The sequence below is a fragment of the Schistocerca piceifrons genome, chromosome 2 (genome assembly GCF_021461385.2).
Source record: "Schistocerca piceifrons isolate TAMUIC-IGC-003096 chromosome 2, iqSchPice1.1, whole genome shotgun sequence".
Classification (NCBI taxonomy): Eukaryota; Metazoa; Arthropoda; class Insecta; order Orthoptera; family Acrididae; genus Schistocerca; species Schistocerca piceifrons.
In genome coordinates, this window is record NC_060139.1 from 388961107 (window position 1) to 388987414 (window position 26308).

The window sequence follows — 26308 nt, forward strand, 5'->3', positions numbered from 1 at the left end:
ATAACTCAGTGGATAAATCGCAGAACATCTGATGTGGTATCGTCTGAGAGAGTCGCAAATACCGCTTACATACTACGTTCCATAGCTGAATCACTTTCAAAATGCGGTAATTTTATCTCAAGGTGCACCATGGGCTAGAACACTCCTACGATCACCATCACGGTATTTGTCCGGAAAAACCACCTCATTCAGAGGTTATGTCGTATCTCGTTTCGTAAAGTGGGTATAGCTTTTAACCTGGATACTTTTTTGCACCTGTAGAAACAAGATCGCTTGTGATAGTAACATACAGTAGTTGCTGCAATCGGGTTTTTCTTTAACATCTGGCCGATTACGTCTCTCTTTCTAAGACACAGTGGTAGTACTTGCAAGAAAAACATGAGACATGCCCACCCATCGTTGATTTTCGGTCAGTATTACATCGTATCGTAGGCAATCAGTTATTGACGAAGTATTATACTTAGTAGTAGTGGTGGGTACGTGATATGGTCGCATTTGAGCATTAAGTGTATAAAGTATGTGTTTGTGGAACGGAAATGACTATGTCCAGTCGCAAGGGGGTATGGATTTGACTTGGAATACTGTGATAGCACGGTGAAGAGTATGATGTCAAGTCATCAGAAAGGCAGTGGTATTTATTTCTAGAGCCACTGACGACAGCAGGGTGTATTTCCGATACTTCGCTCATTGTCGAATGCCATTCAATTGAGACCACGATCGTAGCATTTAATTGTAAGTATAATGATAAAACATGTATGTGACTGGTTTCCTGGAATAATTTCGTGAATTAATGGCCTGTGGTGGGAATGATTCACGTTTCCCGTTAAAGGCAGCAGCTGTCCAAATCCAGAGGCCTGTTGGAGTGTAGGAATGTATCTGAGTTAACTTTGCCGTCCTCTAGACGACCGAATAGCGAACTAATACTTAATATGTGTTGGGTGGCCTTAGTGATCAAATGGAAATTTGAGAAGATTGTGTATGGAATTGCGTTTGCGCTGGACTGTTATTCCCTCCCATGTAAATTGTTCGGTTGACTGCTTCTGCACATTTCGCGGCTATATTTCGTTGAGAGAAGATCTATTGTGGTGTGTGCATCTGGCATGCAGAAAACACGTTTGCCTGTTCTCTAGACATGGTGAAGACCTTAGTTGGCTTGTAAATTATAGGGGTGATTTGGAATGTGTTACATCACTGACATCGGTATTCGAGAGTGGAAATATCAGTTTCCTCTATTTGTTTCTAGTTACTCAGTGGTTTACAGCACGCTGCACCTCGCTAAATGGTTCAAATGGCTCTGAGCACAATGGGACTTAACTTCTGAGGTCATCAGTCCCATAGAACTTAGAACTACTTAAACTTAACCAGCCCAAGGACATCACACAAATCCATGCCCGAGGCAGGATTCGAACCTGCGAACGTAGCGGTCGCTCGGTTCCAGACTGTAGCGCCTAGAAACGCGTGGCCACCCCGGCCGGCACCTCGCTAAAGTTTGGGGTTTGTAGAGAAATAATTTCCATTGTATATCTTGAGAATTATGTTGCGCTAACGACCAGTAGGAGGCTGCCTAGTGCTTAATATCGAGAAGTACCGCGAAAATGGTATAATATTATGGTGAACCATACGAAAATACATATGTTCTTGTAATCCCCGAATCTGGAGATGTCTGTAGAAAAGCGAGCAGGTTCGGAGCAGAAACAGTAACGCGTTTGTGACGAGAGGAAACGATCTCGAATTTGTAGAAGAGTTCTGAGAGCGACTTCGGTCCGCTGAGGGTGCTCTGATGTAAAAGGGATGATTTTGTATGGCGCTGAATGTCACGTCTGTAGAAAGAAAGAAAAAGCTGACTGTGCTTTCCTAGGATTGGGCAGTATTATGACATACAGCCTGTGTGAGTGTAGGCATACCATAATTTTTCGGGTAGTGTACAGATATAAACGATAACTCCACTGATTGCCTAAAATGTGTATATATTGCATTGTAAAGATACTGTGGCTTATGTTGTGTAAAATTTGTATATATTGCATTGTATTAGTATGGTTAATGTTGTGGCATGACTAGAGAGGATGACTGTGTGTCCTATCGTGAGGGACATATAGATTCAGCACATCGATAACCGCGAGAGATTTTTTATGTGGAAAATTTCGTGCGCTATAGATACTGAGCTTGGTTCCAGAAGCACCGCCGTCAAAATGAGACATTAACTGTTCAACGATCGGTGTCAGACTGTAGCAGCAATCGCAATATTTAATTGTAGTTACACTGGTAGATATGTGACTGGCTTCCAATATCCTTGTGAGCCTGGTATGAATTTGATGATCTATAGACAAGTTTATGGGTTTATCTGTCAATGCACTTCATTGATTTGTGCAAAACAATTTTACTGCTGAAAGTCTGAGAAAGAAGAGGCGGACAGTGCTTCGATACCGGCGGCATCAGTAATTCGATGGGTAAATTCGATAAGACCAAGTCATAATGCTCCATTCATTCATATCCTTTGTGCTGGGATATAGAAGCCTCTACATAGCGGTGAGAACATTTGCGTATGTTGAGAGCAGGAAGGGTAGCACATGATGTAGTGGGTACCACGTTAGGTCTGCGAGGAAGACTGCATTCGGCATTATTTTGTGTTATTTTCGTAAAGAGGTTGGGTTAGGGCAAGAATTTCCGTGCATATAAGCTGAGACAACACGAAAAACTCCTACAAAAGGGCACGTTAAGTATTTCTGGGACACGACGCAATTTACTAGAATTCGCCTTGGTTATTATTTTAGATACCAATGTGGCTTCAGTATATCATTGAGAATGTTGCTAGATGCACTTGCGATGGTAATTAGCTATGCGTGGCGATGTGTTAGCCACACATCACGCATGGTCCATTAGAATCGCTAAGGAGAAAGCAGCTTGTGATATTCTGGAAAGGATTTCTGCAGCGTCTTCGCCGGACCGCAGTCAGAGGAACCCACACGCACGTCCCAGCTTGGAGCGTGTGTGCACTGTAAATAAATCTACGCTCCCATTAGATCGCCTCATCAATGGCACCTAGATGCAACTTCCACCTGCGTTCGCCAGCAACTTGAGGCTGCGCTCCTGCCCGATCATGTCAGCACGTGTGTCTAGGTGAACACATTCAAACTTGGCGCCAGTTTGTAGGAGGAAGTGGCGGTCGGGCGACTTAGGTTATTGGAGGTATCCCAAGGGAGCTATCTTCCCGCGATTTTCTTTGCTTTGTAGAGATAACTGAGGTGTGATGCATTATCCTGATGGAATTTGAACCTCTCGCAACTTTTCTGGGGGAGTTTGGATTAGGTTAGTGTAGGTAGCCCAGTTGACCTTCTTCCCGCCAAAATTTATAGTTCTCACCAAAATCCTCCATCTTGGATGATGTCATACACTGTTGTCAAGTCTACACGTCGCCATCTTGGGTCTGGCATTTTGATACATTTGGCAACAATGCAGAGTGTTTCCGTACATACTTTGCCCCAATACTATCAGTTACCAATTTTCACGCCATACAGATCCAAATCGTTTTAAGTCGCTTTGATCTTCTGATAAGTTTAGTAGATGGCTCAAATTGTCTTCTAAATCGTTTCTATAGATAAGGAACTTCAAAGGGCCTGTAACACTACTTCGTGGAACGTCATAAATCACTTCTGTTTTACGTAACGACTTCCTGTCAGTTACTACAAACTGTGACCTCCCTGGCAGGAAATTGAGATGATATTCCATAAGCATGCAATTCGATTACAAGCCGCTTGTGAGGCATGGTGTCAATACCCTTCTGGAAATCAGCGCTACTGGTCATTACAATTGCTACACCAAGAAGAAATGCAGATGATAAATGGGTATTCATTGGACAAATATATTGTACTAGAACTGACATGTGGTTACATTTTCACGCAATTTGAGTGCCTAGATACTGAGACATCAGTACCCAGAACAACCACCTCTGGCCGTAATAACGACCTTGATACACCTGGGCATTGAATCAAACAGAGCTTGGATGGCGTGTACTGGTACAGGTGCCCATGCAGCTTCAACACAATACCACAGTTCATCAAGAGTAGTGACTGGCGTATTGTGATGAGCCAGTTGCTCGGCCACCATTGACCAGACGTTTTCAATTGGTGAGAGATCTGGAGAATGTGCTGGCCAGGGCAACAGTCGAACATTTTCTGTATCCAGAAAGACCCGTACAGGACCTGCAACATGCGGTCGTGCATTATCCTGCTGAAATGTAGGATTTCGCGGGGATCGAATGAAGGGTAGAGCCATGGGTCGTAACACATCTGAAATGTAACGTCCACTGTTGAAAGTGCCGTCAATGAGAACAAGAGTTGACTGAGACGTGTAACCAATGACATGCCATACCATCACTCTGGGTCATATGCCAGTATGGCGATGACAAATACACGCTTCCAATGTGCGTTCACCGCGATGTTGCCAAACACGAATGCGACCATCATGATTCTATAAACAGAACCACGATTCAACCGAAAAAATGATGTTTTGCCATTCGTGCACCCAGGTTCGTCGTTGAGTACACCATCGCAGGGGCTCCTATCTGTGATGCAGCGTCAAGGGTAACCGCAGCCATGGTCTCCGAGCTGATAGTCCATGCTGCTGCAAACGTCGTCGAACTGTTCGTGCAGATAATTGTTGTCTTGCAAACGTCTCCATCTGTTGCCTCAGGGATCGAGACGTGGCTGCACGATCCGTTACAGCCATGCGGATTAGATGCCTGTCATCTCGACTGCTAGTGATATGGGGCCGTTGGGATCCAGCATGGCGTTCCATATTACCCTCCTGAACCCACCGATTCCATATTCTGATAACAGTCATTGGATATCGGCAACGCGAGCAGCAATGTCGCGATGCGATAAACCGCAATTGCAATAGGCTACAATCCGACCTTTATCAAAGTCGGAAACGTGATGGTACGCCTTTCTCCTCCTTACACGAGGCATCACAACAACGATTCACCACGCAACGCCGGTCAACTTCTGTTTGTGTATGAGAAATCGCTTGGAAACTTTCCTCATGTCAGCAAGTTGTAGGAGTCGCCACCGGCGCCAACCTTGTGTGAATGCTCTGAAAAGCTAATCGTTTGTATATAACAGCATCTTCTTCCTGTCGGTTAAATTTCGCGTCTGTAGCACGTCATCTTCGTGGTGTAGCAATTTTAATGGCCGGTAGTGTAGAAATAGGGGGAATCAATTTGAAATCCCAACACTTTGTGTAAGTAAAGAGCTTGTTGTGCTTCACAAAAACGATGCTTTCTAAATCCGTGTTGACCGTGTGTCAGTAGACCACTTTCTTGTAGGGAATTCATAATGTTCAAACACAATATATGTTCCAAACTCCTGCTGCATATCTATGTTAATGATATGGACCTGTAATTTAGTGGATTACTCCTATTCCTCTCTTGAATAAGGGTGTGACCTGTCAATTTTCCAGACTTTGGGTACACATCCTTCATCGAATGTGTAGTTTTATATGATTCTTAAGTATGGAGCTACTGTATCAGCCTACATTGCAGGGAATCTAACTCGTATACTATTTGGACCAGATGAGTTGCTTTTATTGAGTGATTGCTTCACTACTCTGAGGTTATCTGCTTCTAAGCTACTGAAGTTGGCAGCTGTTCTTTACTCGAATTCTGGAATATTTAGTTCGTCTTCTTTGGTGAAGGTATTTTGGAGGGCTGTGTTTAGTTGATCTTCATGAGCAGCGCTGTCATCGATAGTATTTCCGTTGCTATCGTTCAGAAAAGACATTGATTGTGTCTTGTCGCTAGCATACTTTACATACAACCAGAGTCTCTTTAAATTTTCTGCCAGGTTTCGAAACAAAGTTTCGTAGTGGAAACAATTGTAAGGATCTCGCATTGAAGTCTGCGCTAAATTTCGAGCTTCTGTGAAAGACTGCCAACTTCGGGGTTTTGCGTTCGTTTAAATTTAGAGTGCTCTTTTCGTTGTTTTTGCAACAACGTTCTGATCTGTTTTGCGTACCATGGGGGATCCAGCTCCGTTGTTTATTAATTTATTTGGTATAAATCTCTCAATTGATGTCGATACTTCTTTGAATTAAAGCCACATCTGATCTACACTTACAATGTTAATTTGGAAGGAGCAGAGACTGTCTCTCAGTAAGGCTCAAGTGAATTTTTATCTGCTTTTCTGAATAGATATATTTTTTGTTTGTTTTTGGTGGATTTAGGAGCTATGCGTATCTCCGGATTTAAACATGTATGTTCGCCAACATATCGAGGGTAAACTGAAATCACCACCAACTATAATTGTATGAGCTTGGTACGTGTTTGAAATTAGACTCAAGTTTTCTTTGAACCTTTCAGTAATTGTATCATCTGTGTTGGGAGGCCAGTAAAAGGATCCTATCACTATTTTATACAAGTTGCCTAGAATGACCCATACTAACTCACAGGAACTATCTACCTCAAATTCGCTGCAAAACAAACTACTTCTAACAGCAACAAACACGCCACCGCCAACTGAACTTCGCCTATCCTTTCTGAACACTATTAGGTTCTTCGTAAAAATTTCGGCTGTACTAATCTCTGGATTTAGCCAGATTCTAGTGCCTGTAAGGGTTTGAGCATCAGTGCTTTCTGTTAGGCCTTGTAGCTCTGGTGCTTTCTCAACATAGCTACGACAGCTTACAGCTGTTCGATCTGCACCCTTTCAGATTGAAGCCCTTTGTGTGTTTTCCCAAGGCCCTCTAATCTAAAAAAAAACGCCCAGTCCACGCCACACAGCCCCCACTACCTGTGTAGTCGCATCCTGCATGTAATGAACTCCTGATCTATTTAGTGGAACCTGAAACCACACCACCTTATGGCGCAAGATGAGTAATCTATGGCTGTATGAGCCTCTGATACAGACACTCCAATTGGCTGTGTATCATAGGTCCTCAATCGTTCCTGTCGACTGTGCCGCAAATAGTGAGCTCTGTTTTCATCTCACAAACAAAACTGACAGCCTTTATCACTTGTGACAGCCCCTCGAAACCAGAGAGAATCTCTTCTGATCCAAAGTGACACACATCATTGGTGTTAACATGAGCCACCACCTGCAGTGACACACATCATTGGTGTTAACATGAGCCACCACCTGCAGTTGGCTGCACCCAGTGCTCTTCATGGCATCCGGAATGACTCTTTCCACATCTGGAATGACTCCACCCAGTATGTACATGGAGTGTACATTGACTTTCTTAACTTCCTTTGCAGCCATGTCCCTAAGGCGCCCCATGACGGACATAACATTGGAACTCCCAACTACCAATAATGACACCCTCTGCGACTGCCCGCATCTTGCAGGCAGATAGGTTTCCTCTGAAACAGGACAAACGACTGCATCTGGCTGAGGGACACTGTCAGATGCACACAACACCAGGAATCTGTTTGTCAGACTAACTGGGGAGGCCTTACATTTGGCCCCATACGAGATCTTTCACAGCCTGTCACGCCCTAAGGCGATCTTACGCTTGACAATGGGTGAGGGGTCATCCTCAACATGTGCAGCAACTGGGATGGCCACTGGTGGAGACCTATTGGCAGACTCGTGGACTGTGCTGGACATCTCTTGCATCATCAGGGTCAGCCCACAAGGGTGATACCCACCCACTACAGCCTCAAGCTGTGTAACCAATGCTGACACAGCCTGGAGCAGCAAGCAAAGTGTCACCCACTCAGCTCACATTCGCACACAGCAGCCACAGTCCCTACCCATACTAAGAGCGTTGGGAAACTACACTACACAGACAAATAAAGTGCTATCGACACATGCTATGAAACACCATTGTAGACACTGACAAAAACGCAAGAACTGTGTCTAGTAAATTAGATTAGCATTCAGATATTCATAAACTAAACTTCCTAAGCACACAGATGAAACCATATAATACTCTTCTGGTTGGGAACTCGTAAAATGTCACACATTCAGTTAATACCTGTTGCCCCTGTGGTTTGGTTGGCAGCTCCTGCCTGACTGATTGTCACAAAAAAGCGATAATGATTTGACAGCTTTATTTAGTTTTTGACACTTAAAATTTGCATTACAACTTAGTAATAAGTACACAGTCCTACAAACTACGTGTTAGATGCTGCATTTATCAATAAAATAAAATTTATTTTGGTAAGTTGCCACTATAAATTTTAATCATCTAATTTTCATAATTTTTTTAAAAAAATATTTGGTATGGGAAAATTCAGTATTTTTATAAACACTTCAAAGTAGCATGTACTTCAAAGCTTATAATAAAATAAATAAAATGGTGCAAATTTTAGGAATGTCGAACAGTTTTGGATATATGTTGATTTTCATGTTCCAAAAGTGGCAAAATGGTATAATATTAGAAAGTTTAAAAATGAATAACTCAAAAATAAAATGTCCAAACAGTTTTAATTGTGAATTTTTCATATAGAACTATTAATGTACAAAAATTGTCAAAATCTGATACACTTTGTGATCTGGACACCCCCAAAAACATACGTTGTTCATGTTAGATGCATTGTGCTTTCACCTACTGCCAGGTACTCCATATCAGCGACCTCAGTAGTCATTAGACATCGTGAGAGAGCAGGCTGGAGCGCTTTGCGGAACTCACTGAATTCGAACGTGGTCAGGTGATTGGGTGTCACTTATGTCATCCATCTGTAAGCGAGATTTCCACACTCCTAAACATCCCTAGGTCCACTGTTCCGATGTGATACTGAAGTGGAAACATGAAGGGACACGTACAGCACGTAAGTGTACGGGCCAACCTCATCTGTTGACTGACAGAGACCACCGACAGTTGAAGAGGAATGTAATGTGTAACAGGTGGACATCTATTGAGACCATCACACAGGAATTCCAAACTGCATCAGGATCCGCTGGTAGTACTACGATAGTTAGGTGGGAGATAAGAAAACTTGGATTTCATGGTCGAGCGGCAGCTCATACGCCCACACATCACGCCGGTAAATGCCAAACGACGCCTCACTTAGTGTAAGGAGCATAAACATTGGACGATTGAACAATAGAAAATTCGAAGTCGGTAGTGTGGTCGTGGTTTTTCATGGAGGGGGGCTTGCATCCCTCGATATTTTGCGTGGCACTATCACAGCACAGGCCTACATTGATGTTTTAAGCACCTTCTCGCTTCCCCCACTGTTGAAGACCAATTCGGGGATGGCGACTGCATCTTTCAACACGATCGACTACCTATTTATAATGCACGGCTTGTGGCGGAGTGGTTACATGACAATAACATCCCTGTAATGGGACTGGCCTGCACAGATTCCTGATCTAAATCCTATAGAACACCTTTAGGATGTTTTGGAATGCCGACTTGGTGCCAGGCCCCACAGACTGACATTGATACCTCTCCTCAGTGCAGCACTCCATGAAGAATGGGCTGCCATTCCCCAACAAACCTTCCAGCACCTGATTGAGTGTATGCCTGCGAGAGTGGAAGCTGTCATCAAGGCTAAGGGTGGGCCAACACCGTACTGAATTCCAGCATTACTGATGGAGGGCAAGACGAAATTGTAAGTCATTTTCAGCCAGGTGTGGATACTTTTAATCACATGGTTTATATCAAGAAACAGACCTTTGGTTGACTTCACGTGGACTAACACCAATGTATACAAGAATAAATGTTATCTGTCTCTTGTAACTGAATGGTTATGCTTATCTACTTGTAAAATATAGATAAGAAGCCATAATTTAATTTAGCTCGGTATAGGAATGTGCACAACTTCATGGATCTGCACATTGCTACTATCATCTGCATCAAAACATTACACACTGAAATGTTGTTTTCAATCTATTTTCAACAATGTTTTTCTTTTTACTGTAGGTAAATTATTAATGAAATTTTACAAAGTACAGGGAATAGGTTGACTCTGAAAAGGTGTATAGTGAAATAAACATCCCAGAAAGTTCTAAGCACTGACACATGTATTTAATAAAAAGGATAGAGATGAGAACTATACCCACAAGAGACAGTGGCTCTTGTATCTCACAATTACAGAATAAACAGTCTCACAAAAACATGGAAATATAGAAATAATGTCACAGTCCACAGACAATAGCACAAAATATCATGTGTTTACAAGAATTAATGTGTACTGAAATTTATTAAAATCTCATAGACATCAAAATAATGTTCCTCATGTGAAACCTGGTGGCTACAGACAGGAAAAATTAATTACTCCATATCTTCTTATACAAATTACAATCAGTTTCCCCCAAACATGAGTCCTGTGATTAACTGAATGTTAACAGAAATGTGATGTTGCTCACTTTGGAGTAAATATCTCTGCTGATTTTGAATTAAGTTTTTTATGTTAGTCATACTTTTTGGCATTCTTTGTACATAGGGTGTATCATAAACAAACGAGAAATCTGACAGAGGTGAAAGTATATGGCAGTATAAGTAAATACAATCCAATAAGGATGGGCCTGCAAACATGACATTTATGAGATAACTGGGAAGGTGTTTTCCGTATGAAATATTGTCCCAGTTGGAAGAAATGTAGGTCAAGTATAGCTATCAAATTAATTCCCAATGTAACTGGAGGCTAACTTCACCCACTGTCTATCTTAATGAGAAATACAATATTATTTCAGCAAGTTACGTGTTTCAGTTTACGGCGCACTCATAACTGTTAAAGAAGATATTCTGCACATCTAACATGTATATCTATATACAACACTGCACTCATATCTGCAGTGAGATACAAATTCTTTCAGATACTGTCAGATCAATTCCTAATTTTGACAAGACTAAACAGATCGCTGCCCAAGTTTTCGACATTCGTAAAAGGAATGTGTATACTTCACTCATGAGATGACACCAAAACAGGAAAATCCACACATCTGAGATCACTTGATCTTGGAGACCAAGATATGGGCGGGCCCCGCTCAACCTGACCGTCTTGGACCATGCTGTTGATGCCATCTTTCGTCAGCAGCCAAATATGGCAGTGCCCCATCATGCACATATGCCACAACTCATAGCCATGGACCATCGATAAAATTTGAACCAAATTATGTGAGGACACAATCTCAAATATTTAAGTTCCATACACATTTTATTAATCAGGACAGCAAGTCATAGTGAAGTCACTGTCAGCTCGTAAACACATATTCCGAATGTCTTGTAAAGTTTTTTCGTTTCTCCATATTTTATGGAACGTTTTTGCTACTAATGTTGTATGCTTTCGCCTAAATCAGTTTCTGTTATTAGTTTTGATGCAGCCTGCATAAAACAGGTAAACAGTAACAAAATATGTGGCTACGGTATGTGATAAATATTACAGTTAGTGGCAGTTCACGAGAATTAACATACCATCTTCCTCAGGCAACTGAAAGATGTATTGTCTTACGAGCAGCAGATAAAACTGAAATTCATCATTTTCGGCACTCGAATCGCTCATCTCCAGTTATTTTTTAACATCATGTTCTATCCATTCAACATTACTATTGTATGTTTGTTTTGAGTACTAAAAATTTAAAACAATGGCGCCAAAAACAAACAAAGCTTTTGAGCTGCTTTTAATATCTCTGGATTCAACGTATATAGATCTGGATAAATAAAAAATAATGAGGCGTATGACTTCTATTATGTGTATTGTTTTTTATATTAGAAACTATTATATGCGAGACATAAATATTAGATCTTTTTAATCGCTTGCGACATACAATAAAGAAACTAGATAACAGACCAAAATATGAAGTATAAACAAAGGCTGCAAAGTGCATAACTACGTTTTTGAGCTCTATGTTGTTTGTGATTAGCTATCCACCACTGTTTTCAGTGACATCCTAGAATCGCACAAATTAACAGTAAAACGTTGTCGAAAAAGTTCCAGTTAATTACAAATTTTACGTTTTAAGGTACTTTTATAATCGTGTATTCACACAAATAAAACACAAAATACTATTATTTGGTGATTTCGATATCAATAAACAAGTGGAAGTTAATAGCACGGTAGTGTCAATGATAAAATAGCATTGTTTGTCCTCCTCGTGCCGCTTGATATCCAAAGATGTTTCAGTGTGTCAGTGTCGAACAAAGATGGTAGCGAAGTCCTCTCGTAGTATAATCTGTGATGGCTAGTTTGCGTTTAGTGACCCTGCACCACGCTTGAATTAATGGAATGCGGCTAATTCTAATATGGAGAGGACTAGTTACAAAATATATTTCAGACAAATACGTAAATATAATTTAATTTTTGCCGCGTGACATTCCACATTCCGTACAAAACATTGAAAAGTGTATAAACTTAGCAATTGCCGAACGTGATTGGCTTAACTTTGAAATTAGCTTTGAGAAACTATCGTCAGAGGGACTCGAAACATGCCCATCACGGAAAGTACGTCAAGCAAAGTTCCTTTTTGTTAGTGTTGACAATGAAGTCTTGTTTTAGAAGACTGTGAATTATGAACTTACGTCCGTAAATTGTTAATTCGTGTGACGGTATGAACGAAATTACGATGTGCATAAGTGGTATTACTTACGAAGAACATTTAAATACGTGTGACGGCCGATTCAACGGCTCAGGTGTTTGTAAGGTAAGATTCTGGAATTTATTTACAGACTTTTTTTGCATAATAATTCATTGCATTGGATCGAGTTTGGTGTCAGGGATGTTCATTAACGTTGCAGGCACTTTCTGACCCTGAGTGTGTTCCCTGGTTATGTTACTTGTTTATCAACTCAGTCGATGCTCGTATTTACTGTAATTGACTTTGAAGATCGTGACTTGAAGGCACTAGTCCAGTGCATTATTGTATTGTATTTTTTTCTATGAAGATTAAGCTAAATCAGGCACACATAACGCCATTCTTGTTGTTGTTTATAGGGTTTGGTAATCACTACTGCTTATTTGTCAGCTGTTCTTTGTTGATACCTAGCTCTTTTCTTCCACTTACGAGAATTATTGTTCCTAGCTGTTGTAGGCGGCGATATACACATTTGGGTTGTGTTGTTTCTGTGGATGCATTATGTTACCTAGCTGTACATATTCATTTTGACATTCAACGATCCATTGCCTCTGCTCATACTAGGATCTTGAACCTTTTTTTAGTATGGTGGAGTTATGTCATGTAAGTGTTGTTTGTGTACAAGTGGTGTGGGAGATACCATGTAATGATTACTTGAATTCAAAGTGCAGAAATTTCAGAATTGTTATAATAATTCAAATTATATAGGCCTAGTGGTACATATTTCTCATGCCATTGCTCCAGTACCTTGTATAGCTGTTTGTGTAAAAAATTATCTAAATGTGTGTCAGAACTACTGTCCATTTCTCTCTCTTTCTCTCCCCCCTCCCCCCCCCCCCTCCCCCATGGAAACGCATAAAATATCTCTCTCTCTGAATTGCCTCATTGTGTTTTAATACTTACTTAATGTTAGGATAAATTTTGTTTTGTTGCAGTATGATGTTTCTGTTATACCATCATTGAGTAATCAGTCACTTTCCTAGCTGATTCTTGTGGTGTCGATTGCTCGTGTACACAACTTTATCATGATAGTGGCCTTATAGTTAACGTAGCTCAATTTTTAAGTTTGTTACTGCTGTGCACTTTGAAGGAAGTCCTAACACAGGATAATGCTTCTCTTCCTTGCACCATTTCGTATGCTGACTCCCTTAGGATTCACAGGAAATATATAGACCATCATTAACACATTATCTCAACTATTGGTTATATCAAAGTGAATTCAAATTGTGAAACCTAATAATTGTTGTAATTTGAGTTTGACAGGGAAACATTTATGTAAATGTGAAATTTTGTGATCAGACATATGCCTGTTACAGACTTGTGTTATCCTGAAGCCACTGTAAAAATAATACACTAAACATCAGTAATTTAATACAGAACAAGAGTTTACCATGATTCATCTGTGTACTTCATCTGTCAAAATCTATATTATGTCTTTACTCTCATTGAATTCCCTTCATTGTGAGCTCAGTTGTCAACTGAAGATAAATGAGATATCGTATGAACCTTCTTACAGTCCCAAATGCATTTTTGTGTTCCTCATACACTGCCTTTATTTAATCTTTTCACATACCATGTTTGGCTTTTGTATGTTATCCACCCTAAAAATGTCTGTTTGCTTGTTAGAGATTGGCACATGACTATACCTGTGGTTATCTGCGAAAACAGTCCCCCCCCCCTGGGGTGACCACAGTGAAAGTGAAATGCATTAGTTACAAAACATTACTTAGTGAAATTCTCTTAGGCATAAATTTTTTTTCCTGTATTGGTGGTTCAGCATTAAATAAAACCACAGCATACAACATTCCTGAGAGGTGATGAAGCCACAGGCTGTAAAAAATAGTGTTTAACTAGCTTGCAAAACACAAATGTGGTAGAAGGCTAGGTGTGCTGATAGTTCTTTAATTATCCTTGAGGTACCAAGTGTGTTTCAATGTGCGGCAGCTTTTTTTGTATGTCTACGGTAGTAATTGATGTACACATGTCGAAATTCCTGTCCCCTAGCCTACAGAGGCTTTTTCTGTCTTGCAACCTCTTGTACATTTAGTATTCTTTTGAAAAATGTGGAAGACATCACTTTTTAAGCTAATTATGAAATTTTTATGATTGGACTTTGCCTAAATTCCACAGTTTTAATAGTCTCTTCTTTTTTAATGGTAGAATTGTGTGCTATTATTTTGTTTTAATGGAATAATACACATAACAGAGCGAGGTTGCAATTTAACAGTGGACCTGGAGACCGGTGTAGAAAGAATGTGCAATCACACATCTTGTATAATAATGTAATGACATGTTTACGAGGAGCAGCAGTGACATAGGGCTAGTCTGTTGTCAGTTTGTAACTTTTTAATGTTTACATGAGAAATATACCTATTTGTATAAAGATACCAAGAAACTTTCCAAGAGGTAGTCAAAGAATATCATACATTAATTCAGCGTCTAATGTTATACACACCAGTAATGACATTAAGATAAAGATTTGAAATACTTCACACAGATCATCATACTTTCATGGCCCACTGTGTTATGTTAATAAGAAAATACTCCTGTTCATTAAATAAAGAATCAGTGCTTTGTTACAAAAATAATTAGAATGGAAATAGCTGGGTAACATCGTTCAACATAGTTTTTGTAGTTGTGTGTGAGAAGTGCATGTGAAAAACATGCACTGTGGTTTCAGTGCTGATACTTTCAAAGTCATGAGTGGGAATAACGTAGCCTAGGAATGAGATGATTTGGCTGTGGTCTAATATGTTGAGCTTTGTCAATTTTGTTCTCCTTCTGTTTGGTCTGATTGATGGATTGGTGCAAAATCTTCCGTTTTCAAACTGCATACTGCAAAAAACAAGCTATCTGAGAGTGTTGAGAATGTTACATTTGACATATGTGATGACTGCTGTCACAAAGAGACTATAATAAAATTTCTCTTTTTCTCGAGAACAAGAGAAGCCCTAGACAGACAAATTTAATCACCAAGCAACTAGTGAAATGTGACATATTAAAGAAATAATTTAAAAAGTACAGGCTGTGTTCACTGGAATCCCGTATGCTACAGAGTCGTAACAGTCTGTTAATAAGTTATACTTCATACTTTCAGCTTGAGTTTCCTGCAAACTATTACTAAGCATTAACAAGCCACCTCAAGTGTAGATAATAAGTACAGGTGTATCTTCCCCCCCTCCTTCGCCCCTCATTCAAATGTGTGAAGAATGTAATTGTGCATGGAGAGTGCCTGTGTAGTTTTCAGTGTCTTACTAAACCTAGTTTCAGTCAAGGAAGAATGAATTAACCAAGCTGATCTTCAGTAGAACAGTGACAATAACGAACAGTTCTTTCGGAGTCATGCATTCTTCGGATATTACTTTCTGCCATTCTTTTTGTATTTTGTTCCTTATTTCACCATAAATGCTGTCAGATTGCTGATTCTAAATGGAAGTTCAGTATCTTCCACGTAGAAAAATGGCATGAGAAGACTGTATAAATAAATCAGTCATGCTTTCATTTAGTCTTACATGTTGCTCTGCGGAACCCTCAGTTATGAAGATCTTAGTTAAAGAAAAGTGCTAGAAGAATTATTCAATACATTGTACTATATTCAAAATTTGCAGTGATTAGTATTGAAGAGAACAAGAACTAAACCAAAGAGGGAACATGTCCTGGAAAGCTTTTAGTAAACTAAATATTATTTTCAAAACTAAACTTCCAGTGTGTTTGAAACAAAAACTTTACAGTCAAATTGTATTTACCAGTTTTGACTGCTGGCTGAGAGACATGGACTTTTAAGGCGAAAACTATCCGGAAACTGGGAATAACTCATTTGCTATTGGAGACATGCATGTCAGGAGAGAGGCTAAAAAACAGACAGGCGGTTCAGAGAAAAAGCCGAGTTAAAGATGTAATTATGACTGTTGTCATAATTGAAATGAAATGGCAGCGTGTTCACCAAGTGGATCGTTAATGTATTAAGGAAGTTCCAAGGTGTAAGAAATGTGAGTTGTCAATCTAATAGAGTAATTTAGGCGTGCATAGCAGAAGACTATAAAGCAGGGAAATCTCTCATGGAAGACTGTCACACAATGGATTTCAAATGACTGAAGATGATGAGTGTTGTACTGTGTGTGTGTGTGGGGGGGGGGGGGGGGCTGGTAAAGTTTGGAGTTTAATTGTTTTATGTTCAGTGTAACAATTTTTATCATTATAGTGAAGCAATCCGCAGAGCTTATTTTATGATCAGTAATTAAAAACCAGTAGCTACGTTTGCAATAACAATTACTGGTACATGAAAAATTCCACATTTTGACGTAATCTGTTGTCAGTAGAAGAAGAATGGGTAGCTTTGAGGGATGAAGTAGTGAAGGCAGCAGAGCCTCAAGTAGGTAAAAAGACGAGGGCCCGTAGAAATCATTGGGTGACAGAAGAAATATTGAATTTAATTGATGAAAGGAGAAAATATAAAAATGCAGTAAATGAAGCAGGCAAAAAGGAATACAAAGGTCTCAAAAATGAGATCGACAGGAACTGCAAAGTGGCTAAGCAGGCATGGCTAGAGGACAAATGTAAGGATGTAGAGGCTTATCTCACTAGGGGTAAGATAGATACTGCCTACAGGAAAATTAAAGAGACCTTTGGAGAAAAGAGAACGACTTGTATGAATATCAAGAGCTCAGATGGAAACCCAGTTCTAAGCAAAGAAGGGAAAGCAGAAAGGTGGAAGGAGTATATAGAGGGTCTACACAAGGGCGATGTACTTGAGGGCAATGTTATAGAAAAGGAAGAGGTTGAAGATGATATTGGAGATATGATACTGTATGAAGTATAGAGCACTGAAAGACCTAAGTCGAAACAAGGCCCCGGGAGTAGACGACATTCCATTGGAACTACTGACAGCCTTGGGAGAGCCAGTCCTGACAAAACTCTAGCATTTGGTGAGCAAAATGGATGAGACAGGCGAAATACCCTCAGACTTCAAGAAGAATATAATAATTCCAATCCCAAAGAAAGCAGGCGTTGACAGATGTGAAAATTACCTATCTATCAGTTTAATAAGTCACGGCTGCAAAATTCAAACGCGAATTCTTTACAGACAAATGGGAAAACTGGTGGAAGCTGACCTCGGGGAAGATCAGTTTGGATTCCGTAGAAATATGGGAACACGTGAGGCAATACTGACCCTTTGACTTATTTTAGAAGCTAGATTAAGAAAAGGCAAACCTACATTTCTAGCATTTGTAGACTTAGAGAAAGCTTTTGACAATGTTGACTGGAATACTCTCTTTCAAATTCTGAAGGTGGCAGGGGTAAAATACAGGGAGCGAAAGGCTATTTACAATTTGTACAGAAACCAGATGGCAGTTATAAGGATCTAGGGATGTGAAAGGGAAGCAGTGGTTGGGAAGCGAGTGAGACAGGGTTGTAGCCTCTCTCCGATGTTATTCAATCTGTATATTGAACAAGCAATAAAGGAAACAAAAGAAAAATTCGGAGTAGGTATTAAAATCCATGGAGAATAAATAAAAACTTTAAGGTTTGCCAATGACATTGTAATTCTGTCAGAGACAGCAAAGGACTTGGAAGAGCAGTTGAACGGAATGGACAGTGTCTTGAAAGGAAGATATAAGATGAACACCAACAAAAGCAAAACGAGGATAATGGAATGTAGTTGAGTTAAGTCGGGTGATGCTGAGGGAATTAGATTAGGAAATGAGACACTTAAAGTAGTAAAGGAGTTTTGCTATTTGGGGAGCAAAATAACTGATGATGGTCGAAGTAGAGAGGATATAAAATGTAGACTGGCTATGGCAAGGAAAGCATTCCTGAAGAAGAGAAATTTGTTAACATCGAGTATAGATTTAAGTGTCAGGAAGTCGTTTCTGAAAGTATTTGTATGGAGTGTGGCCATGTATGGAAGTGAAACATGGACGATAAATAGTTTAGACAAGAAGAGAATAGAAGCTTTCGAAATGTGGTGCTACAGAAGAATGCTGAAGATTAGATGTGTAGATCACATAACTAATGAGGAGGTACTGAATAGGATTGGGGAGAAGACGAGTTTGTGGTACAACTTGACTAGAAGAAGGGATCGGTTGGTAGGACATGTTCTAGGCATCAAGGGATCACCAATTAGTATTGGAGGGCAGCGTGGAGGGTAAAAATCGTAGAGGGAGACCAAGAGATGAATACACTAAGCAGATTCAGAAGGATGTAGGCTGCAGTACGTACTGGGAGATGATGAAGCTTGCACAGGATAGAGTAGCATGGAGAGCTGCATCAAACCAGTCTCAGGACTTAAGACAACAACAACAACAACAACAACAACTGTTGGCATAATGTATTAGAAGCTCGAACATATTTTTATGAAGCAGTATGACAATAGTAGTGTTGCTGTTATTGGCAGTGTCCTATGGTTCTGTCATCTTTCCATAAAACCTACAGGTTATTGAGCTGTCAGTAGCACTCTCCTGCATTTCTTTAGCCTTTTGTTGTATATTGCCATATATTCTGACAGTGTTTGGTCTCCTGTACCCATCTTCACTCTTCCAAATGTCGCATTGGTAACTGATACGGTGTATAGCTTGCAAACATGATTGGTTCTTTCGTGTAATGTGAATGTACTGTTGTAACTAATGAGGGGAAAAAGTCATCAAATATATTTGGGGGCTATATGGCGCTAGTAAATATGCTGCTTAGGGTGGCAATATCATCATTTGTGGAGTATATGACCTGTTTCACACACCTTGCCTGTTTGCAAATACCAGATTACAAACAGAAACCCATGGGTAATCCACAGTGGGGCTTAGGACTTCTTTGTGGTAACGAATATAACTTCTCCTAATGTTTTGCAATGTCCAACTAATCAACTGATGACAGATTTCATTTAATTATTTCATAACACCCTTTATGGTGTATGGTGGACAGTACTTGACTCGTATTTCTAATCTGTCCTAGCTCTTGTATATAAGTGCTTTGTAAAGAGACAGTTCTCTGCTGCATGAATGCAGAGTCTTAAGTATGAAATCCTCTGAAGAAAGGCAACACCCTTTTATGACCTATCCTAAAGCAATAATGCCTGGTTACATTTAGAAAATAAGCAAGTGAAAGAAGTGTACTACCTGGAAAGTGACTTGCTCCCTTAGGAAAAATCGTGTAGAAACTTATTATCAAACATATGCCACCACTAAATGGACGTTTTTGTAAGGAAACAAATTTTTTCTTCAAAATAGCTCATTGAAATAAGTGAAAATGTAACCATCTCTCTCAGCACAGTACATATCATGCTGTTTGTTTTTAATATTAATGTCAGTGGTATCTAATAGTAATGAGTTGTGCTTCAGGGTGCTGCAAGTGGTAGACAGTGGTCTAGTTGCCATCCGTCAGAAACACTCTTTAATCAGACAGACAGCATTGTGTGATGTTTTATCAGTTTCAGCTCCTTTCCTGCACATAAAGAAAGCAATGATGCAAAAGAGTGTTGGTAGGTGTAGGGCTGACAGATTTGGATTAAAAAGCTACCTATTTTAGTGAAATGAACCTAACTTATTTTTCGTCAGATGCTGAGGAATACTGTGTTATTACTGTTTCTATGTCCCAAGCCCTTTTCCTCGTGTTGTCTGGTTGTAGCTTTCATAAGCTTTGTGGCAATTTTTAGTAAAGGAACATTTATTTATTGTATTTTCCTCTCCGTTCAAATGCATGTAGTTTTTATTTTTCTTTAATTTTTTTATGGTTGGTTAAGTCGTCGATAACTTTCATGTATTAATTCACAGTAAAATTACATCTAAGTATCCACATAATTTGAAACAGCAGATATTCGCTTACACCTTCGTGATCTTGCTTGTGGTTGTGGCGTCTTCCCAGACGCTAGAGCTTATGAACATCGCGCTGAAAACACATTAATTATTCACGTTATGCGATAAGGCTCCGTAGCAGTATTCATGTATGCAGAGTAGCAAGCGGAAGGCAGGAGTCATTGAAGAAGCCAGGCAAAGCGCCTCTGCATTCGGCCGCCGTTTCGGAACGTATAAAGTGGTCTTTACGGAGCCGCGTCGAGCTGTCCCATGCCGCGCGTTGGCGTAGGGAAACCAGGACCTTTTCAGAAGTGCCAGCTCGCTCCCATCTTTCCTCGCCAGTTCCTGCTGCAGCTAGCCTTCGTCCTCTCCCCCCCCCCCCCTCCCCCCCTCCCCCGCGCCTTTCGATGTAAAACTTTCTTGAGCTTTGCTGCTCCGACCCCCAGTCAGGAGGCTGCCCACAAAAACAGGCCGCAGACAAAGAGCCGTTTTGCACCGGGGCCACCTTTGATAGCCTCTCCTTCGCCCCGCCTGGACTCGTGCGTCTCTCTCTCTCTCTCTCTCTCTCTCTCTCTCTCTCTGCCCCTCGTCTTCTTCCCTTCTCCTGTTATAACCCTCTTCTCTCTTCCACCTTTCTTTCCGCCTCTCGCGCACGCACGTCTACGCATCGCATCGGTGTGGAATCTCACCTCGGATCTGTCGCTGTAGACGGTCGCTTCCTGTCAGCAAGGCAAAACTGCGGATGCGTTCTGGGAAGAGACAGGATAGGCGCTTCGTGTCCAGTTACGTTTCGTATGCTTCAAAGCCATCGGTGCTTCAGCAGAAACTGGTGGATTGCTAATATAGCGGCACTGCGAACGAATCAGACTGACATTATATTGGCTTGTGTATGTTTGATTACTAACTTGTTTTCAACGACCGTAGTCAGTAACAGCTAGGAGTGCCAGTGCCTGTCTCTGTGGTCAGTCGTGAGTGTGTTCGAAGGACTAAGATTGTTGCAAGGTTTTTTTTTCTTTTTTTTTTTTTTTTGCGACAAAATCACAAGATCTGTTCGGTTTGGATTCGTATTGTCTAAGGCTTGCGGCAGTACTGTACATCGCAGCCGCAAATGCAATCAGCATCCTCTTAAGTTTGTTCGTTCTGCACTGTAGCATCTTGTAAAAATATTACACAAATCATAATAGTTATCTAGAAGAACCGTGTAACTAAATTCTGGTTACCGGCGTTCATCGAACATTGCAATAACGGTTAATTTTTTTTTCCCGTGTATAAGATAACGTGGAGGGCAAAGGCGCCAGAACTAAAAGTTCACGTTGCTTTGTATGAGCAGACTAATGGCCTGATATTGTAACGATGTGTGGAAGATATCTGCGTAGTTGTCCGAATCCTCATTACAACGATAACATCAGCAAGCTGCATTTCATTTTATATACGTATCTGGTCACCTTACGACCAGCAACTCTGCGAATACACTGTCTCGTTTCATTGCTCTTTAATAAGATCTTTTGGACTTCACACCGTCCCAAATGGTTTAGAAACCAATCTACATAGGCATACATACATACTTCGCAAGACATCATACGTCGCATGGCAGAGGCTACTTCATACAGCAACTAGTCATTACCTTTTCTGCTCCAGTCGCGAGTGGAGCAGGGAAAGGGGGGTTTTCAAAGTAGATTCTTGAGGTAGTAGCCCACGACGACTCAGTAACACTGTGATCTGGGGCCTGGTGGCCAGCTGAGATTCGACAATTCGCGCTCGTGCTCACAAAACCAGCGCGGAAGAGGAAGAATGATTGTCGATAATCGTCCTTATTGGCCTCATTTCTCGAATTTTCTCCTCGTGGTCACTACGCGAGACGTATGTGGGTGAAGTAATAAGTTGTCCGACCCTTCCCGGAAACGGCACTCTCGAAATTTCAATAGTAAATCTCTCCGTGATGCACAACGCCTCTCTTGTGTTGAGCATCTCCGTAACGCTCTCGAGCTGGCTAAACGATCCCGTGACGAAACGCGCCGCTATTCGTTGGATCTTCCCTATCAGTCCTTCCTGGTAGGGATCCCAGAGAGGTGAACAATACTCAAGAATCGGCCGAACAAGCACTTACAGGCTATTGCCTTCGTGGATGAGTTTCATTTCCCTAAGATGAGTATGAATCTTAGTCTGGTGTCACTTTTCCCACTATTTGTTTTATGCGGTGATTCCACTTAACGGTCGTCCTGAATAGTTACACGTAGATATTGTACAGTAGTAGATACTGTTTCCAGCGATATTCATCAATAGTGTAGCTATACAGTTGTGTATTTCTTTTCCTATGTAGGACATGTTCTGAGGCATCAAGGGATCACCAATTTAGTATTGGAGGGCAGCGTGGAGGGTAAAAATCGTAGAGGGAGACCAAGAGATGAATACACTAAGCAGATTCAGAAGGATGTAGGTTGCGGTAGGTACTGGGAGATGAAGCTTGCACAGGATAGAGCAGCATGGAGAGCTGCATCAAACCAGTCTCAGGACTGAAGACCACAACAACAACATGTATGCGCCATATGTTACATTTATTTACCTTCAGGGTCATCTGTCAGAGGTCATTCAACAAATGATTACTATCTTCTGGCTGTGCTACTTTGTTACAGACAACCGCATAACATGCGAGCAGCCTTGAAGAGCATCCGACGCTTCTTACTGGATCATATATTGTAAACAGTAACGGGCCCATCACACTTCCTTGGGGTATTCCGGAAATTACTTTTACATCTGTCTATTTTGTTCCGTTAAGAGCGACGTGTTGAGTTCTGTCTGCAAGGAAGTCTTGAATGCAGTCGTAAATCCGCTCCGATACTCGATAAACTCGTATTTCTTTCACTAAATTGCAGTGCGGGGCGGTGTCAGATACCTTCCTGAAGTGCTGTGGGATGGACCTTATCAGTCAGAATGGTAACATAATCCGTGGCAGTAATGCAACCTTGCAGAGTAGCCATGGGGCCCATGGAATACCAAAATATGGCTGCCCAAATCATCACCGAACCCCGCCACGTTTCACTTATGGGACGCAAACTTCGGCCAGAAGTTGGCAACAGCATGAAACACAAGACTCATCAGACCAAATAACTTTCTTCATTAGTGCCTTAGTCTGGGTATTATGGCCTCGGCGCCATGTTTTCATTTTACGGACATTCGCATCACTGATGAGTGGTTTCGAAATTCCATCTCTCCCTGCAATTCCCTAATTACTCATCTCCTTTCGTATTGTTTTGGTGCTGAAAGGGTTCGCGAGTGCGACTTTTGCAGCTGCCGTTCTCTTATTTTTCGTCACAACCCTCGTCATTGACTGTCCGTCACTATCACTCGACACACAATTTCGTCCACCTCGTGACTTGGGGGATGATGTCTATTTTCCTGGCTCGTAGTGTAAATCTTCGATACGATGCCTTGTGAAATGCTAAATACTTGGACTCTCTTGGTTACGGAAGCACCCACCATACGAGCACCAACTGTTTGTCCACATTAGATTTCACTTAGCTCCAGATGGCGCACGCATTCGGGAGGACGACGGTTCAATCCCGCGTCCGGCCATCCTGATTTAGGTTTTCCGTGATTTCCCTAAATCGCTCCAGGCAAATGCCGGGATGGTTCTTCTGAAAGGGCACGGCCGACTTCCTTCCCTGTCCTTCCCTACTCCGATGAGACCGATGACCTCGCTGTTTGGTCTCTTCCCCCAAAACCAACCAACCAACCAACCAGATGGCGCAGTGCATAGCACACTGGACTTGCATTCGGGAGGACGGCGGTTCAAATCCGCGTCCGGCCATCCTGATTTAGGTTTTCCGTGATTTCCCTAAATCGCTCAAGACAAATGCCGCGATTATTCCTTCGGAAGGGCACGGCCGGTATACAACAGCACAACCCACTGGCTTGGTTAGCATGTGCATTTGTCGTCAAACATACATTCCTCGCAGTGTTTCCATGTTCTTGTCGAACACCTATATGCTACCGTACGACCCATAATTACCCTTACCTTGTCTTCGCAGTTATTACTCGAGATATTCGTTGTTGCAAACAGTCTCATTCTGTAGTCAGTCTCAAGTGCTGTTCTGAAAACTTTTTCAATAGTGTTTCGCGGAAATAGCGTCGTGTTCCCTCCAGGGATTCCCATTTGAATTCACGGAGCTCCCGGTAAACCGAAGGCGTCCATTCGCCTTTCCTGCAACGGACCTTATGTGCACGTTTCACTTCATACTGCTTTGCATCATTCCGCCTAGGTATTTAATTGACGTGACTGTGTCAAGCAGCACACCACTGATACTGTACTCGAACATTACGGAATTGTTTTTCCTACTTCCGTGCATTAGCTTACATTTTTCTGCATATAGGGCAAGCTGTCATTCGTTACACCAAAGAGAATTTGGGAATTTGTGGTAAGCTCTTATGGGACCAAACTGCTGAGGTCATCGCTCCCTAGGCTTGCACACTACTTAATCTAACGTAAACTGACTGACGCTAAGGACAACACACACACACACACACACACACACACACACACACACACACACACACACACACACACCCATGCCCGAAGGAGGACTCGAACCTCCGGCGGGCGGAGCCGTGGCAAGGCGCCCTTGATCGCACGGCTACCCAGCGCGGCACACCAAATAGATATTCTGCCCAAGTGAGCCTGTGTCGTCCTACAGTCATTAAATGACGACACTTTCCCATACACTACAGAGTTAACAGCAAACATTCACAGATTGCTATTCACCCTATCCGTTAGGCGGTTTATGTATCTAGAGGGCAAGAACGGTTGTATCACACATTCCTGATACACTGCTGACGATATCTTTGTCTGTGATGAACATTCCCCATCCAGGACTATGTAGTAGTTACTTGCAATACCCTCTAGCCACTCACAGATCTGAGAACATATTACGCGGCCTCGAACCTCAACATATTGCGTGTCCTCGAACCTTCGTTAAGTCTTCAGTGGGGCACTGTGTAAAACGCTTTCCGGAAATCTTTTAACTTAGTACACGGGAGTCAGTTGCGCTTTTTTCTAGTAGCTTGCGGCTTTGCTCTCAGCTAGAGATTCGCGTCACATGTAAGGGCCAGCCAGTGTCGAAGAGCGCTTTCCGTAAAACCGAGTTGGAGTTACATCGAGGCCTGGCGAGCTATGTGTTTTCTACGGTTTCAGTTGCAATTGAAGGCCAAAGATTTCCTATTTATGCGTCCTTCATGTGGTAGTCTATGCAACGCACAAACGATTTTAAGTCTGTACGATCCTCCGACGTGAATGATTTTTTTCAAACGGGGCTTACAAAACTTTCCATTTGCTGTATTCGGTTGCAACACAAACTGGTCGACGAGTGACTAGATAGAAACTTTCGACCCGCTTAGCGATTTTACGCAGGACAAGAATTTTCTCGGGTTCTCAGCAAGGTCACTAGCTGACGTATGACGTTGTCATATAAGGGGTGATCAAAAAGTTAACGTTTTGAGGACGTTGCTCGTAGAAGTTATGCCAACTCAAGTAGGAGACATTCGAGCATACGCTCTATAGCCCTGATCTCTCCCCATGCGATTATCACGCCTTCGCATATGGACTACTTCATGCAGTAGGGCACGATGTTTTACCAAACGGGTATCTTCAGTCTGGTGCGTCGGTGGGATGATTGCCTCAGTACTCACAGCTATTTTGTTTAATTATACCGATTATGGACTGTACGGCATCCGAACGGAAACTTTTTGATCGCCCCTTGTGCATTAGAACCTTTTCGTAACCCCGTCACTGATGCTGCCTGCATGCGTTCTGTTTCGGCCATTTTTATTCCTTTATTTTGTTATTTGCCTAGTGGTGCTGGACCTTAAAATCGTCTGTACGCACTTTGGTATCAATAAGAGCCCTTAATGTAGAATATGACGTGTGGCTTGTATTATGCCATACTTGGGAGTTTGAGAGCACATACGTCACTCTCGTGCCGTCGTAAATAAACATCACGAATTGCGCAACTTATTATT

General features: G+C 41.5%; 1 protein-coding gene across 3 annotated transcripts in view; it reads left to right on the plus strand.

Annotated features, from left to right (window-relative positions):
* The first annotated feature begins 12122 nt into the window (after window positions 1–12122).
* LOC124776400 (axin) overlaps window positions 12123–26308 on the plus strand; it is a 268089-nt gene continuing 253903 nt past the window's right edge. For all 3 annotated transcript variants that reach the window (XM_047251377.1, XM_047251378.1, XM_047251379.1), the window contains exon 1: window positions 12123–12581. The gene's annotated coding sequence lies outside the window, so the exon portion shown is untranslated. The remainder of the gene's footprint in view (window positions 12582–26308) is intronic.